Source organism: Lontra canadensis, unplaced genomic scaffold (genome assembly GCF_010015895.1).
Source record: "Lontra canadensis isolate GAN:19392208 unplaced genomic scaffold, GSC_riverotter_1.0 scaffold153, whole genome shotgun sequence".
In the NCBI taxonomy this organism is placed as follows: Eukaryota; Metazoa; Chordata; class Mammalia; order Carnivora; family Mustelidae; genus Lontra; species Lontra canadensis.
Genome location: NW_022631147.1, coordinates 1,701,632 through 1,716,192, shown reverse-complemented (window position 1 = coordinate 1,716,192; position 14,561 = coordinate 1,701,632). Strand labels below are relative to the sequence as shown.

At 46.5% G+C, this 14,561-nt stretch overlaps 1 protein-coding gene across 46 annotated transcripts in view; it reads right to left on the bottom strand.

The window, feature by feature from the left end:
• Window positions 1-14,561, bottom strand: part of CACNA1C (calcium voltage-gated channel subunit alpha1 C) — a 708,196-nt gene that overhangs the window by 149,005 nt on the left and 544,630 nt on the right. The window lies entirely within an intron of this gene.

Sequence of the window (14,561 nt, the reverse complement as noted above, 5' to 3'; positions counted from 1 at the left end):
ACAACTTATTAATGAGGTGGGAAATCTGCTACCACTCAGGAAAGCAAGAGTGTGTCCTGGTGGTGAATGGGTAGGTGGCCCCATCAGTCCCAGGAAAGGGCATGAAGGGAAGGTCAGTTCAAGTTTTTAGGTGCTTCTTTATTTTATCCACTTCCCTTGGAACTTGAATCACCTTCAGTGAGCATCCCTGAATGCTGCTTGCTAGTGAGAATTCTGAAGACCGGTTCATGAAAAAAAGGATGAGTCTTATTTTTAACCTGGGTAAAGGGCCATGTCCCAACCACACATCTTTAAAATACAAAGCTTGGAATAAGCAGACACTTCTCAAAAATCCCATATGAGAAAAGCACTGAGGGTCAGGAGCTGAAATGAATGGCTTGGTTCCAATTTGCCTTCTAGCAAAAGATATGTCTCAACATACAATGATAACCGTTACTGAAGTAGGTATCTTATAGTGAGTGGTCTTTTCTTTGGAGGTGTACAGGGGTCAACATGAGGCCGCCAGTTATCAAGTTTCTGTCTGTTCACTGTTGTCTGGGGGAACAAGAGCACTGGCCAGTGATGGAAAGCCCAGAACACCATGACCTGTTATAGAGAAGCCATTATTCAGCTTCTGGCCTTGGCATCAATATTGTCCCATATTGTTTGATTTCAGAAATGACTGCATGATAACTTTGAAAACAATAGAAAGAGCTTGATAAAAAACATGGTCAGTCAGTGTATGACTGAATTTGACCAGGGCTGGTCTTTTATGTGGGCAAAGTTGGAAGCTACTGGTGTGGAAAGTGATTTGAAGAGCATGTAAATCATCTCCCTTACGAGTGTGCAGTAGTTTTTGCTAGATCTGCTCTTTTGGGTCAAGTCATATATCTGAAGGTTTCTTGCTGAATTGAAAATCTCTCACCTGGAGGGAGCAGTACATTAATATATTAGTGCCTATTTGTGATAGTTTATCCCCAAAATACCTAAGGGAATATAGATCGGTGAAAATGCAGTTTTGTGTTCCTATTTTACTAAGGGATTAGATGGCAGGATCATAGGTGATTCTTTAAGGGATCAATTGCCCTAGGGAGGGGGACTTGCATTCCTTCTTGGAGTCTGAGTGCCCAAACTGTTGGAAACTGAGAATGATAAATGCTGGATGCTTATTTGGTGGATGAGCTGGAGACTCTTCCTCTTCCTGGGGCCACTCAGAGATGAACTGCCTGGAAATTAAGGCAGAAAGAGAGCAAAGAACCCAGGTGCCCAAGGGGACCTCTCCTCTAAAGGCACCCCTCTTGATGCTTATAAAGTGAAACTTGATGTGTGCTCATCTGCACACTGTCACAACATTATGCCTTCTGCGGAATGAAGTGTGATTCTTGAATGATTTAGGAAGGATATTACTGAGAAAGAATGTTAGAAGGAAAGCTAGTTTTCTGACTTTCCAACTTCATTGTTAGCTGGTGCTATGCATCCAGTCTGGGTTTCTGGGCTGTCCTGTTCCTTGACTTCTGCTGAGATTTCCAAAGAAAATGAGATTTTCCTGGAAGAGTAATTAACAGCTGCTGTTGCAGGTGGTGGATAACATAAATACATTTTTAGTCATATCACAACTGCTACAATGAGTTGTGTTGACTCCATCTCACCAACAACTGATTGTATTTTGAATTAATGTCTTCTCTCCCCAGAATATTTTCTCTTGGTGACAACTCTTGCTTGAATGGTGGCTGGTAGATGATTTCTACATCTCAAGGGAGATGCACAGATCTTGTTTCACAACAACCAATGTCTCCCCTGACCTGCTTGGAGAACAGTTGTGTGGATACTGGGGAGATTTTAATAAGCCATTTCCTACATGGCTGGAAATCATACGAATCATGCTGGGGGAGGAGCACTAGGTCTAAGCCATGGTGAAGATTGGGAGTGCCTGGCACACGTGGGTTTGCAAACCTTCTGAAGGTTTATTTACTAAAATTTAAGAATCCTCCATTAAACACCAGATAGTGCTTTGAAAACATGGCTGCACAGATCAGCTAGCCAGCCCTTCCAAAGCTGTGGTCAACTGAGAAGTTCTCTGTAAAACTAATGTCTCCAGTCAGTTCCGTACAAAGCTTCCGTACACGTGGTGAATCTGCTCTGGGTTGTCGTTTTGCGTTTGTCATAAAAAAAAAGGAGATCTCATTTAGCTACCGTGATGTAATATGTATCCCCAAAGATGGCCATACTCACCCATGTGCATAAAAATGACTTCAGAAGGGGCTCTGACCAAGATTTGAGAGTAAGAGCAATGTTAGTTTTGATAAAGAAAAAGAAAGTCACTAAGGTTACTTAGCAACCAGTCCATAAAGGAAACAGTAAGCAAAATCTTCTCAGGTATCCCTTCCTTTACTTTCTTTTTCCTTCTCCCTCCTTCCCCTACTTCCTTCCTCTCCCTAGGCTGGGGGGAGATGCATGGAGAAGCATCCGCACATAAAACATCTGGCCTTGTTTCTTGAGGCTGTCTGTCTCAGATATTTTTATTTATTTATTTTATTTATTTATTTATTCATCACAATTGACCAAATGACACTAGAGCAAACTCCACGTGAGGGAATGAGGAACAGACCTGGGAGAGATGGAGAAATCTACCTAGTTCTGAAATCTTTGGTCACCCAAATGGCTCTGACACTGTCCCATGGATGGGCCTTTGCCATATTCTGTGGAGACTCTCAGCAGGAATGGCTGGCCTCTCTTGAGATCTGCTAAGAGAAATGCCCGGTCGTCATTCTGGAAGTTAGCTATCAGCCTCATTACCCAAGTCAGAGAAGTTATCAACTGTTGTCAATCTTTTTTTTAAATTTTATTTTATTTAAAAAAAGTTTTTTTTAAGATTTTATTTATTTATTTGCCAGAGAGAGAGAGAGAGAGCGAGCACAGGCAGGCAGAGTGGCAGCAGAGGCAGAGGGAGAAGCAGGCTTCCCGCCGAGCAAGGAGCCCGATGTGGGACTCGATCCCAGGATGCTGGGATCATGACCTGAGCCGAAGGCAGCCGCTTAACCAACTGAGCCACCCAGGCGTCCCTGTTGTCAATCTTTTAACTCCTTTCATTGGGAGATGGTTGGCACATCAGGGCCAGACATCCTGGGTGTGGTGGGAATGTTGAAGCCCAAGGAACTGAGGGGAATTGTTATTCAACCTGAACTTCCCCAGTGCTATGGAGACCTGTATGGAGCCAATGGGCTGAATCCTGGGTCTGCAGATTGCCAGGCTGCCATTTGTTCAGGCTCCCAGGTGCTCTTGGATGAACTGAACAATTTACTTTGCCATTTAATTGGCAACTGCACATTTTATTATCTTTTTTGTATATGAGTTATATAATTAGTATTCATTTTCTCAAAGTACTAATTGAGTTATGACTAACATGCAAAAGGATTACTAATTTCCTACCCCCCTGACTCTAATCTGGACTCAAAAACTCCGGGTAATCTGGCTCCATGCTATGTGTGATGGCTGGGAGTGCCCCTCAGAAATTCATGTCAAGTCCTGGCCCCTGTACCTCAGAGTATAGCTGTATTTGGAGAAAGGGTCTTTAAAGAAGTAATTAAATGAAAATGAGATAATGAGGGCAGGTACTAAAGCAATTTGCTGGTATGCTGATCAGAAGAAGACATGGACACACATACAGAGAAGACAATGTGAAGACACAAAGAAAAGATGACCATCTACAAGCCACGGACAGAAACTCAGAGCTGGTCCCTCCCTCATGACTCTCAGAAGGAACCAAGCCTGGTGACACCTTGCTCTTGGACTTCTGGCTTCCCAAACTATGAGACAATAACCTTCTGTTGTTTAAGGTACCTTGTCCATGTGGGATGCTTTGTTAAAGCAGCCCTGGCTGACTAAGACACTACTGATTCATCCTCATTTCCCGTTACTTCCTGCAGAAATTCTCCACCCAAGTTGGGCTGCCCTACTCTTTGTCCCTGGAATGTGCCATCTTTATTTGAAACTCTGGGCTTTTGTAGCTATGATGTTACGTATCGTACCCTGTCCACCTCCCCTTCACGTATTCCAGGGGTCAGGGAACAACAGCCCTTGGGCCAAATCCAGGCTGCTACTTGTTTTGTAAAAAAAATTTTGCTGGAATGCAACCAAGCCCTTCGCTTCTGTTTTGTCCATGGCTACTTTCACACCATAGCAGCTGAGTTGAGTGGTTGCGATGGAGGCTCCGTGTAGTCACAAAGCTGAAAATAACAACCAACTGACCCTTCAGAGAAAAAGTGTGCTGACTCCTGCACTAGTGAAATCTCATCCATTCCTGGAGGCACAGTTCTCATCTGTGGAGCATTTCAGGCCCACCCACTGCCATAGGGTCCCCTCTTCTGAGCTCTTGGAACATTGGGATCTGTGAAGGTTTAAAATTAGAACGTGGATTTAAATTTTAGTTCCAACCTCTCCTAGCCATGAAACGGGTGGGTTATTTAACCTTCCTCAGGTTTCCTTATATTTAAAAAGTGGTTAATGATACTATCTAGTTCATGAGGTTCTAGTAAAGATTAAGTGAAATAATATTTATAAAAACTTTGTATGTGGTAAGTGATACAAGAATTTGCTAATTTTAATTAATTTAAAATTAATTTTAATCTGTTTTTCTTATAGTTTTCTGTATGAGTATTAGATTATCTCTGTAATGAAATTATCATTTTCTCAAGGCCAGAGTCCTTATACTAGAATTCTCTGGACTTCCTCTCAGATCCTAGTGGTATGAGATTTGGAACTATAATGACAATACTTTCTATCTTTAGGGAATTTTAAGGACACTCCTACATGCTGGACAACCTGAGGGTTCATCCTTCAGAGGCGTCCTCCATCGCTTTCTGCTATGCCCTGTACTCCAAGAGACTGACATTTGTAAACTACATCAACAACTTCTACACTAGGGCTTTGTGCTGTGTTGACCAATGGGAGGTGCTGGCAGGACGTCTATGAGGCCCGAGGAAAGTGAATCAGTGGTATTTACTTCCCTGGCACTGCCTGCAGGGCCAGTACACATTGGCTGCCTCTTGTTACTGAAGGTCACAGGCCTGATCACCTGGCCCTCTCCGCATGACCACCGTCTCCGAATTCTGGAAACTGCTCCTTCACTTTTTCCCTTCAGGTCCTTCCAGCCGGCCCACAGGTGCTATCCAGAGGGTCCTGCATTATCCCTTGTTGACTTCTGAAATCTTCCTGCCTCTTTTAGTAACCTCTCCTTCAATTATCTGCTTTATATTTTATGTCAGATAACATGACACATGTATCCCCCCTGTCAAGTGAAAGGGTAGTCCCCAAGAGTGGAACTTAGTTGCCCCCAGAGTGAAAGCTTGTAAATGGCACGAATGGCTGGCCTTGCTCCAGGACTTTCCTGGCTACATCAGGCAACTTCTGGAATAATTTTGCTCAAATACAGAATAACTAGTTGACAAGAATTAGTGATGTAGGATGTTTCAGCGGGCACGGCTTTAGCCCCATGGCAGAACAGAACTGGACATTCTGGTTGTGCTTATGGCCCCAGGACACTCTCTTGGGAGAAACTATGTTATGTTTCATTTCATTTCATTTTCTCTTGCCAAGTAAACAAAAAAACAAACCAAACCAAACCAACCAACCAAACAAAAAAACCCCCAAACCCCAAAACCCAACAACTTAGAAAGTTATTTCTTACTTTTCTACAGTTTGATACATCAAACACATGACCAAATATAGTCTCAGGCTGACAGGTTAAGGAGACTTTATATGCCTTTATCCAGCTCAGAGTCTTAGGAATCCCCCTACTACTGTGAGTCTGGGATATGCTAAAGATGATCCTTTCCTTGGCCTTGCCATGAAATAGGTCCAGACCCTGTACAAATTACATGATGATTGGGGGTCTCATCTTCCTCATCTCTTACATTAATAAATTAAATCAGGTGAGGGGAAAGAAAGGGAAAGAAAGAGAGGGAGAAGGAGAGGAGAAAAGTAAACTGTAGAAAAGGAGAGAGTGGTGAGAAGCTAAAGCGAAATGGAGCCCAACCATGGTGGCCTGTGTGGGTTGAAAGGTCACGGTGAACGTTGCCACAGCCCCCAGAGCGTTCTCAGAAGCTTCCTGCCAGCCCTGGCCCAGCAAGGCTTCCTCCACATAAGCAATTAAAACCTGGTTGATGTTAAGCCATCAGAAAGTAAATACAAAACAGGATTAAATATTAAGAAGCCAAACAAAGTGGCCTTATTAAAAAGGCACAATATAAGTACGATGTGCCATCGTAATAATTATTATTACTGCTATAAACTGGGAGGAGGCATAAATGCCTGCCCTTGATCTGCAGCCATAATCCAAAGGAGAAAACCAGGGTCGTTGTACTCTCAGCAGGCCATAAACATCTAGTGTTCCCAAGCAGAAAATTTCTGTCCACAATCGTGGCGCCACAGAGTCGGGCCCTCAGAGCGGTTGCGGGGAGGTGGCCGGTGGCCGGTGGCTGGAGGAGGTAGGGGAAGGAAGTTCAGCCTCGTTAGACAAATATCCGAACTTCGGCTTTTGGCCCTCCTTCCTCCCCCCACCCTGCTGCACCTTCCCTGGGGACGGCGGGACAGTGTGGAACATTCCCAGACCCTCGGGACGATGGGGGAAACAGGACATCCCATCACGCAAGAGAGCCAGGACATCCCCCAGGCAAACAGAGCTCAGCCCAGCCACTGGGGTTGAAACAGGATCTTTTGGACATGAATGATGGTGGCCTTTCTGTGTAGGATCACTTTGGAAGCTCAGTTCTTTTAGGGCACAAACTGATTTTAGGCTGAAAGAAGGACATTATTCTAGTTCCCAAAGCCTGGTTTAGCAGTAACTGGTCGCCCATATGGTATAATATAACAGGAATGGAGAGCGACTTGCTTCCTCCATCCCTCTTCAAACAAGTCCAGGGATGTCTACCGGTCATTCCTTCATTTAGGGTCTTTTCCCCTCAGAGGGCAAATACTCTTGGATGTGTAATAGTAGTATCAGCCATTCCTATCTTAATACTAATAGTATTGAATAATTGTTTTTTGATCACTTACTATATAATGGTTCCTCCTCCATGCACTTTATATACGCTGATTCAAGCCTCAAACCATCCTACGAGGGATTGTATGTCCCCATTATGTGTTCCCATATTATAGATCAGGAAGTCGAGGCTTAGAGAATTAAGTCACTTATTCAAAGCAAGCAGCTAAGAAGATCCAGCCTTTGAACTATGGTATGCTATGCCAAGTCTCCCCTCTTAGCCATTATGTATATTGCATGAATTTATAAAGTCCTTTCCTAGTCATAAGAGAGGACTAGAGAGCCCTGCGGATGTGCCTGGATCACTGAGAGGAGAAGAGAAGCAGAAAATACAGGTGGAGGTTCTGGGGGAGAAACCACTAATTTCATAATCCTGCCTAGGGCCTCCCTGCCAGCTCTTTTATGCTAAGAGGGGGAGGCAGGACGCAGAGCAGCATGGTTAGGAGCCTGGGCTCTGGAGCCCGGTGGCCTGAGTCTGTCTCCTGTCTCTGCCACTTGGAGCTCTGTGACATTGGACATGGGATTTCACTCCTTTGTGGCTCAGTTTCTGCACTGCAAACGGAGATCTGAGTAGTATATGCATTGTACGGTTAGAAGGGGTGGCTTTCATTTTACAGATGGGAATATTAAGGTCCAGAGAAGGTCAGTGATGTGCCCAGGGTCACAAGGCTAGTTGGCAGTAGAGGGACAGTCCTCTTTCCACCATGCAGTGCTGCCGCCTTTCTCACTTGCCATTCACACGCGCCATGGAGAGGATCAAAGTTCACGCTGGCACATCACAGCTGAGCTCTCCCCTTGTCTGGAATTCAGAAGTTCCACTGCTGGTGAGTTTTATACTTTGCACCCTGTTCTCTGCTGTTTCCAAAGGCTGTAGAGAGCTCACAATTCACTCTCATGTTCTCTTCTCTCTCAGACTCTGTCTTCCCCTTCACTTCTTTCTGCTACTCGAGGCAATTTTGACCCAGGTCAGATTTCCAGGGGCCCAGCAGAATCTCAAAAGTTGCGGGTACCGCCTTGAGTGAGGAGCACTCTCTCTACGGAAGGGTCTTAGCCTTGCCTTCCCCTCCAGCGTGCAAGTAAATTGTTGCCTTAAATTAAGAGGCTGCCTCCATTCGCAGCATTTATGTAAAGTGAGTCACTTTAGCTCCTAACTGCATGGTGTCTCCTCAGCCCCGTCATTTAATCGGTGAGTTTATGGGCAGCTGTCAGAATACCAATCAGCTCGCCCCCTTCTGTGGCAAGTCCTTTCCTTTAATTAATCTCCCCGCTCTTCCTGCTGGGGGCTTGCGCTTGTTACTTTCCTCCTTCTTTCTGGGGTGACGATGCATTCCGGGGTCCGTCTTGCTACTTTAACGGCCCACATCTGTCATAGAGAGGTCCCTCTGCAGTGTCACTTCACACGATGCTAGACCCCCACCCAGGGCAAAGACCCAGGGAAGTGGTGCTCCCCTCCTCTGCATCAATCAGATCCTGTTAGACTGGGATTCGGAGCTCAGGATCCTGTTCAGGGAGGGGCAGCAGACAGAGGTGGATTTCTGGGACAGAGATCTTATAGGATGGTAAAGGGTGGTATGCCATGTTCTAGGCACAAACTTGGAAAGGTTTAATCTAGATAAGGTAGGTTAAGAGGTCTCATCATGGGGCGCCTGGGTGGCTCAGTCAGTTAAGCATCAGCCTTCAGCTTGGGTCATGATCCTAGGGTCCTGGGATCGAGCTCCGCATCAGGCTGCCTGCTCTGCGGGGAGTCAGTTTTTCCCGCTGCCCCTCCTCCTGCTTATGGTTCTCTCTCTCTCTCTCTCTAGCTTGCTATCTCCCAAATAAACTAAACCTTTTTTTTTTTTTTAAGAGGCTTTATCACCCTCTTCAAATATTTGGAGTCTTTGCTTACAGGGGCAAGATACTGCCTGCTTAGAGTAGTTCTACAAGGAAAAGTTATCAAGAAACAGCTGGAAGGGTGAAGAGTTTGCCCTAACATAAGAAACGTGTCCAAAGTGGCCTGGCTGCCTTGGCAGTCTAGGAAGTAGTCATTATTGGGGGTTTTCAAGCCTTTGCTGGGGGTTTGAGAGGAGCTTCCTAAGGTTTCTTCTGCTGAGGAAACACAACTGAGCTTTACAACAACAGTGCTTGGACTGATGCATCCCCATGTTGTGGCCTGTTTGTGGGGGGTTGGGCGGGGCCCAGACAGAAGGGGTTCATGGAGCCCTAACCCGATTCTCTCTTCTGCTGGGGAGCCTTCCCTCGGAACGTTTCCCAATGTCACAACACTGTGTCGCACCACAGAGGACCCTCAACCTGCCTCCTGAGGCCCCTGTGATTTGGTTTTGCTCCCCCACCCAAAGCCCCATTCCACCTCCAGCCAACGGATGCTCGGGGCCAGGCATTCAGCTCTCCTCTCCACCTCTGCTGTGGGCAAGCTTGGTTTGATGCCACTGTTTGAGGCTGGCCAGTCACCACGCACCCACTTACATCTGGGTGCCTTACATCTGTGTCCCTGTTCCTCCTCCATGGGCTCAAGACCCTCTTTACCTCCAAGTCCTAATGCCTTCCTGAAGCCTTCCTGAATCCCATGGAATCACAGCCTTCTTCCCCCGCAAATAGACATTGTTTGTACCAGGTAGTTCAGTGCTCTTAGTTCTTTCTCTGCTCGCTAGAAGGAGTACAGCTCTGTTTGGTGTCACTCTCAGGAAACGATGCCATTTTAATTCTCACAACCACCCAGGGAGACAGCCAGGGATGGCATCTTCCTTCATGATTTCTAGGTGAGGAGACTAAGGCTGTGCAGGCGCAGAGCCGGGGTGAGGAGACAGGTTTGGTCAGTTGTCAGCTTGCTGCTGCTCCCCCAGCCAATGGTGCCTTTGACTTTCTGGCTCATGCATGGAAGGAAGAGCCGCACCTCACTGACTCACCCGCTCTTCTCTACTTTCCTCTCAGGTCCTTTTCTTTCCACCGCAGCCCTCAGAAAGCGAGGCTCCTTCTGTGGCGTGATGCTGATTTCCCTGGGAAACCAGATGGGAAGTGTGCAAGGCCGGGAGCAGGACTCTGTTTGGGCCGGAGGCTGGAAGCCCCCCTGCCAGCAGTCAGTCGGCGTTCTTCCACGATGCTCAGAGTGCGGACGGGCATCTCTGGGTTGAGGTCAAGGTCACCACTGCCTCCTTCCTTCCGTTTCATCAGGGCGGGGACTGGAACACGCACAGTCAGCCACCCACTAAAGTCTCCTTCCTCTCTCTTGGGCTATACTGGAGAAGGGCCAAGACTAGCTGTTGCGGGGTAGGGTGCTCATGCCAACAGCAGTGAGGTGACCCTGAACCAGGCAGAGGAGGAGAATCAACCCCAAGCCAAATGTGCAAGGAGAGCTGGGGGGTGGTAATGCCAGACAATGTCGCTTTATTATTCTAGTCCATAGCCTCTCCCTCTAGACTCTTCCCCTCCAAATTTAATCTGAATCAAAGGTATTATTCACCCTTCATCCCTCCTCCCTCTTTTCCCTAATCTTAGAACTCTTGGGTAATTTCTCAGGAGAGCTGGGCTTGCTGGAGAGGCTGACTGTTCTTCCTTTAGAAGAGAGAAAGTGTTTTTGAAACCTAGAGAACTGGGACAATTGTCTTCAACAAGCAAAAGGCCTGGAGGCACGGGCTGGAAGTGGGAATGCTAATGCTCCAGTAAGTGGTTTTAGATGGGAGGCGCGACCTTGGATTCACATGGGACTCATTCTATGAGGCTTCGTGCTGTGGGCTCAGTGGCCCAGGAAACCTAGAAAGAAGGACACAGGAGTTCTGGTTTTCAGATGGAGTCTCCACCACAGTAGGTAGGATAAGGAACAGGCTTTTCAAGTAAGGAAGGGCAGGGCTGCGTGTGTGGCCTGCATGATCAACAGGTGTTGGTAGGTCTGTACAGTGGGGACATGGGGACCTCAGGCAGACTCATGCAACTCTATTGGGTTTTGTCACTTGCGTTGTGGGAGTGCACCTGATCTGATGGTTAGCTGCAAAGGAGTGAAGATAGGGTATTTGCCCTATTTGGGGAAAGCAGAAAGGAGACAGTAACCCATTTTTTATTCTAACAAGATTGTAGGGGAGTGAGCCTCCTTGCAGATTGGAGGTACCAAGCACAGAGGTCAGGCTGCATGAGGGTGGGGGAAGAGAGATGCAGGCAGAGACGTGTTGCAGAAACCATCTGTGCCAGAGCCAGAAGCCCTGCATTCCAGGGTCCTCCTTAGCCCTGACTCAGTGTCTGGGGAGGACACATAGTCTCAAGAGCTCTGTGCTTCCCTCATTTGTTACCGGGAGGACCAATGAGAAGAGGTGGGCAAGGATGTCAGAAGCACGCCCCTAACGGAAACAGAGAGAGAGAAGCAATTAGTGTGAGGAATTAGCTGAGGGAGGATAATTAACAGTGCCGTTGAGAGGGCCTTGTCGCACCCCTGACACCTCAGACCACTGTGTGGAAAAGAAACAGCCGCAGGTGTCAGCTCAGGAGAAGGAATAATTTTTATAAAACCTAGAGGTGCACAAAGAGGGAGATGGTTTTCCTCCCACAGAGTGTTTGAGAAAGTGGGGGTGAGACTCTGTCTTGTATAGATGCTATAGATGAATTTCACCTGGACAGAGACGGAGACACCAGGGGCGCAGGAATGAGCTTCTGCGACACTTTCCAGTGCTGAAATTCTACTGTTCGATGCTTTCAAGGCAAGACAGTTATTGGGATATTGGTTCTGGGCACACAGCAGGAGAGTGTGGGCCATGGAGTAGCTGCTGGATGCCGGAGGGAAGCTTCCGTCTTGGAGCTGCTGCTGCCCAGCCAAGAGGGAGGGAGCCAGGGTCTGCAAAATGAGGACATTCTCTCCCCGGCCCAGCCAGCCATCACTTCTGGAATATAGGACTCAAAGAAAAAGACAGCGCCAGAGGGGTCTTTAAGGGATCAGAATGCTCAAGGATTTATAGAAAACTGGAGATGGAGTATTACTTTTGTATCCTAGGAAACTGAGACCCAGAGGAGGAAGAGTTTGTTTGAGGTCCCAGAGCTAAATTCGTATTAGAGCTGAGGCTAAGAACAAGGTCTCCTGACTGCTTTCCAGGGTCTTCCTGCCCCTAGATTTCCCCTCCCTATCACTAGGTATTTTGGGGGCTACCTTGTTCTTTGTGCTTGATCTTTCCTGCCGACAAAAGAGAAAGAGGCTTGCCATTAGAGTCAGACAGCCCTGGGCATGACCCCTGGCTAAGCCTCCTGTTGGCTGCCTGGCCTTGGGCAAATTATCTGAACCTCATCTTTTTCATCTGAAAAAGAGAGATAATATTACCAATCTCAGAGGCTTAAGTGAGGATTAAAGATACTACAAGCTAAAGGATGTGCTTGAGAAGTGGTAGCTGTTGTTCATAATTTTCAGTAATAATACTCTGTGTGTAGCATGCCTGGATGCCATATATATTTATTAGGGAATGGAAAAGCAAAATGCAGGCTAAACAGAAGAATCTCAAGATCACTTGTTTTGCATCTAAAAGGTCATCTGGAGTCTGAGCACTTATTAGTGATGACATATGTACTCCCAGGGCCAAACCCTAAAGCGGGCTGCAGTTAACGGCTCTCCCTTTGGGGCCATCAACCCCCACCCCCCCAACCCCAGTGTCTTCATCATTGTTGTCAGTCCTTTCATGAAATATTCATGAGGTTCCTACTGCGTGCTAACAGTGACTCCCCTGTGCCTTGGGACCTGCCCTGGAAATGCTTATAGCTCTTGAGAAGAGAAGACAATCTATAAAAATCTTTACCCACCATTCATTGTGAAAAACTAAGCACAACTGGAAAGATAGCTGCATTTACCTCCCTTTTGTGCTCCTTTAATTCTTTTTTTAAACCCTATGTGAAACCCAGAACCTGCCAGAGACTGTGTTCTGGTCTCCTAACTTGCTGTCTGCCATGCCATGAAAGGTTATTTGCGACCACAGCTTGGGCACCATGGTGGCCCTTCTAGTCTTACTCTGGATGTCTCAGTTGGGTCAAAATGAAGTCACAGGGGTTCTGGGCCCTTTTAGAGTGGCCCCGGCTACAGATCTCTGTAGTTTATTTGGAAAGAATTTTTGCTTCTATGAACCGGTGACACTAGTAACAGGGCTATGGAGCCCCAGTTCCAGTTTGGTTTTAAATAGATTTTGGTCTAAACATATTTTTTAATATGCAACAATTGGGTTAGTCTAGTGACAAATGTCATCCCCTTCCATTGCCAGAGCAACATGCCATTTCCGTTAGGAGCGATGCTTCCTGGCCAGACTGAGGCATGGAAAATAATTTTGGGTCATCAACAATTCCCTTCAGTTTCACTGATCTGATTAAACTTAGAAACGGAAAGGGGAATTTACAAATTAGATGCTGTTCTCTATTTATTACCAAAATGGTTGCTTTCCACTACATCCAGGAGATACAGTTGAGATCTCATTAAGTCTCAGCTTGTGATAACATTTACTCCATAAATCTCCATCGCATCCAGTGAATGAAACGAGCATTATGCCAAAGACCACATAATGGATAAAATCAAACCTCTGCCCCCTTGGAAGAGAGTTGACCTTTTCAAGCCTTAAACATATTCAGCTTTCCTATCCTAAAGAAGCAGTTAAGCATTTATTCTTGGTACTCTCTTAACCATTTCCTGACCACCGGCTAGCTGGCCTCGTGGAGAGAAATAGAATAAGGATATTTCTGATACTTCTCTGCATGGATTTGAAGAATAAAGGGGAGAAGAGGTGAGAGCCTGAAGAAAAACTCTATGGAATGATCCCATCCTCTCGCAGAAGTTAGAAAGAAATGTTGGCAGACAAGAAATGGAAGACAAAGCAGTAATTTGTATGTCTCATTCATTATATATCCTCTGCTGTATCAGATCTGGCTCTTCCTGGCTTTAGCTCTGACACAGTGACAAGGCAGGCCCCAGTCATCTGCTCCTAATGGCAGAGCACCAGACATTCGGGCCAACCCCACTTTTCTCCCCCCATCCCCACCCCCTTTCTAATGGAGATTCATTGACCCTGTGCTAGTAGTGTTGAGAATACAAAGTTCTCGCCCTCACAAGGTACGCCACCCAGGAGATAGTAGAAAATGGATAAATAAATAGACGTGCTATATCTTGCAGGCCTGAAGTGGGTGTGGTAGGCATGAGGAGTGGGGAGGGTTACAGGAGGGGAGAGAAGGTGGGAATGGGGACAACACAGTTCCAAAGACAGATGGTGCAGCTGGACTTTCCAGATAGGGAGGACAGAAAGCATGCAGATTCCAGGAGGGTCTTTGGAAGAACAGGCTGGCTTTCAGGGGTTGGGGAGTCCTGCAGGAGACCCAGTGCCAATTCATGAGTCTGGGAACTGCAGGTTTCTAGAATTGACTGAGGTATGATGGACTGGAAAGATCTAGATTTGGTTCAGACTCCTAGGACTAAAGCAAATGTATGTCACCTTAGAACTATAGAAACAAAACAGAGATCTGGAAGGGGTGTCCAGAGCTGTCTGGCCCCAAACCTCGTTTTACCAATGAGGAGACTGAGAATGACTGCCAGTTGGTA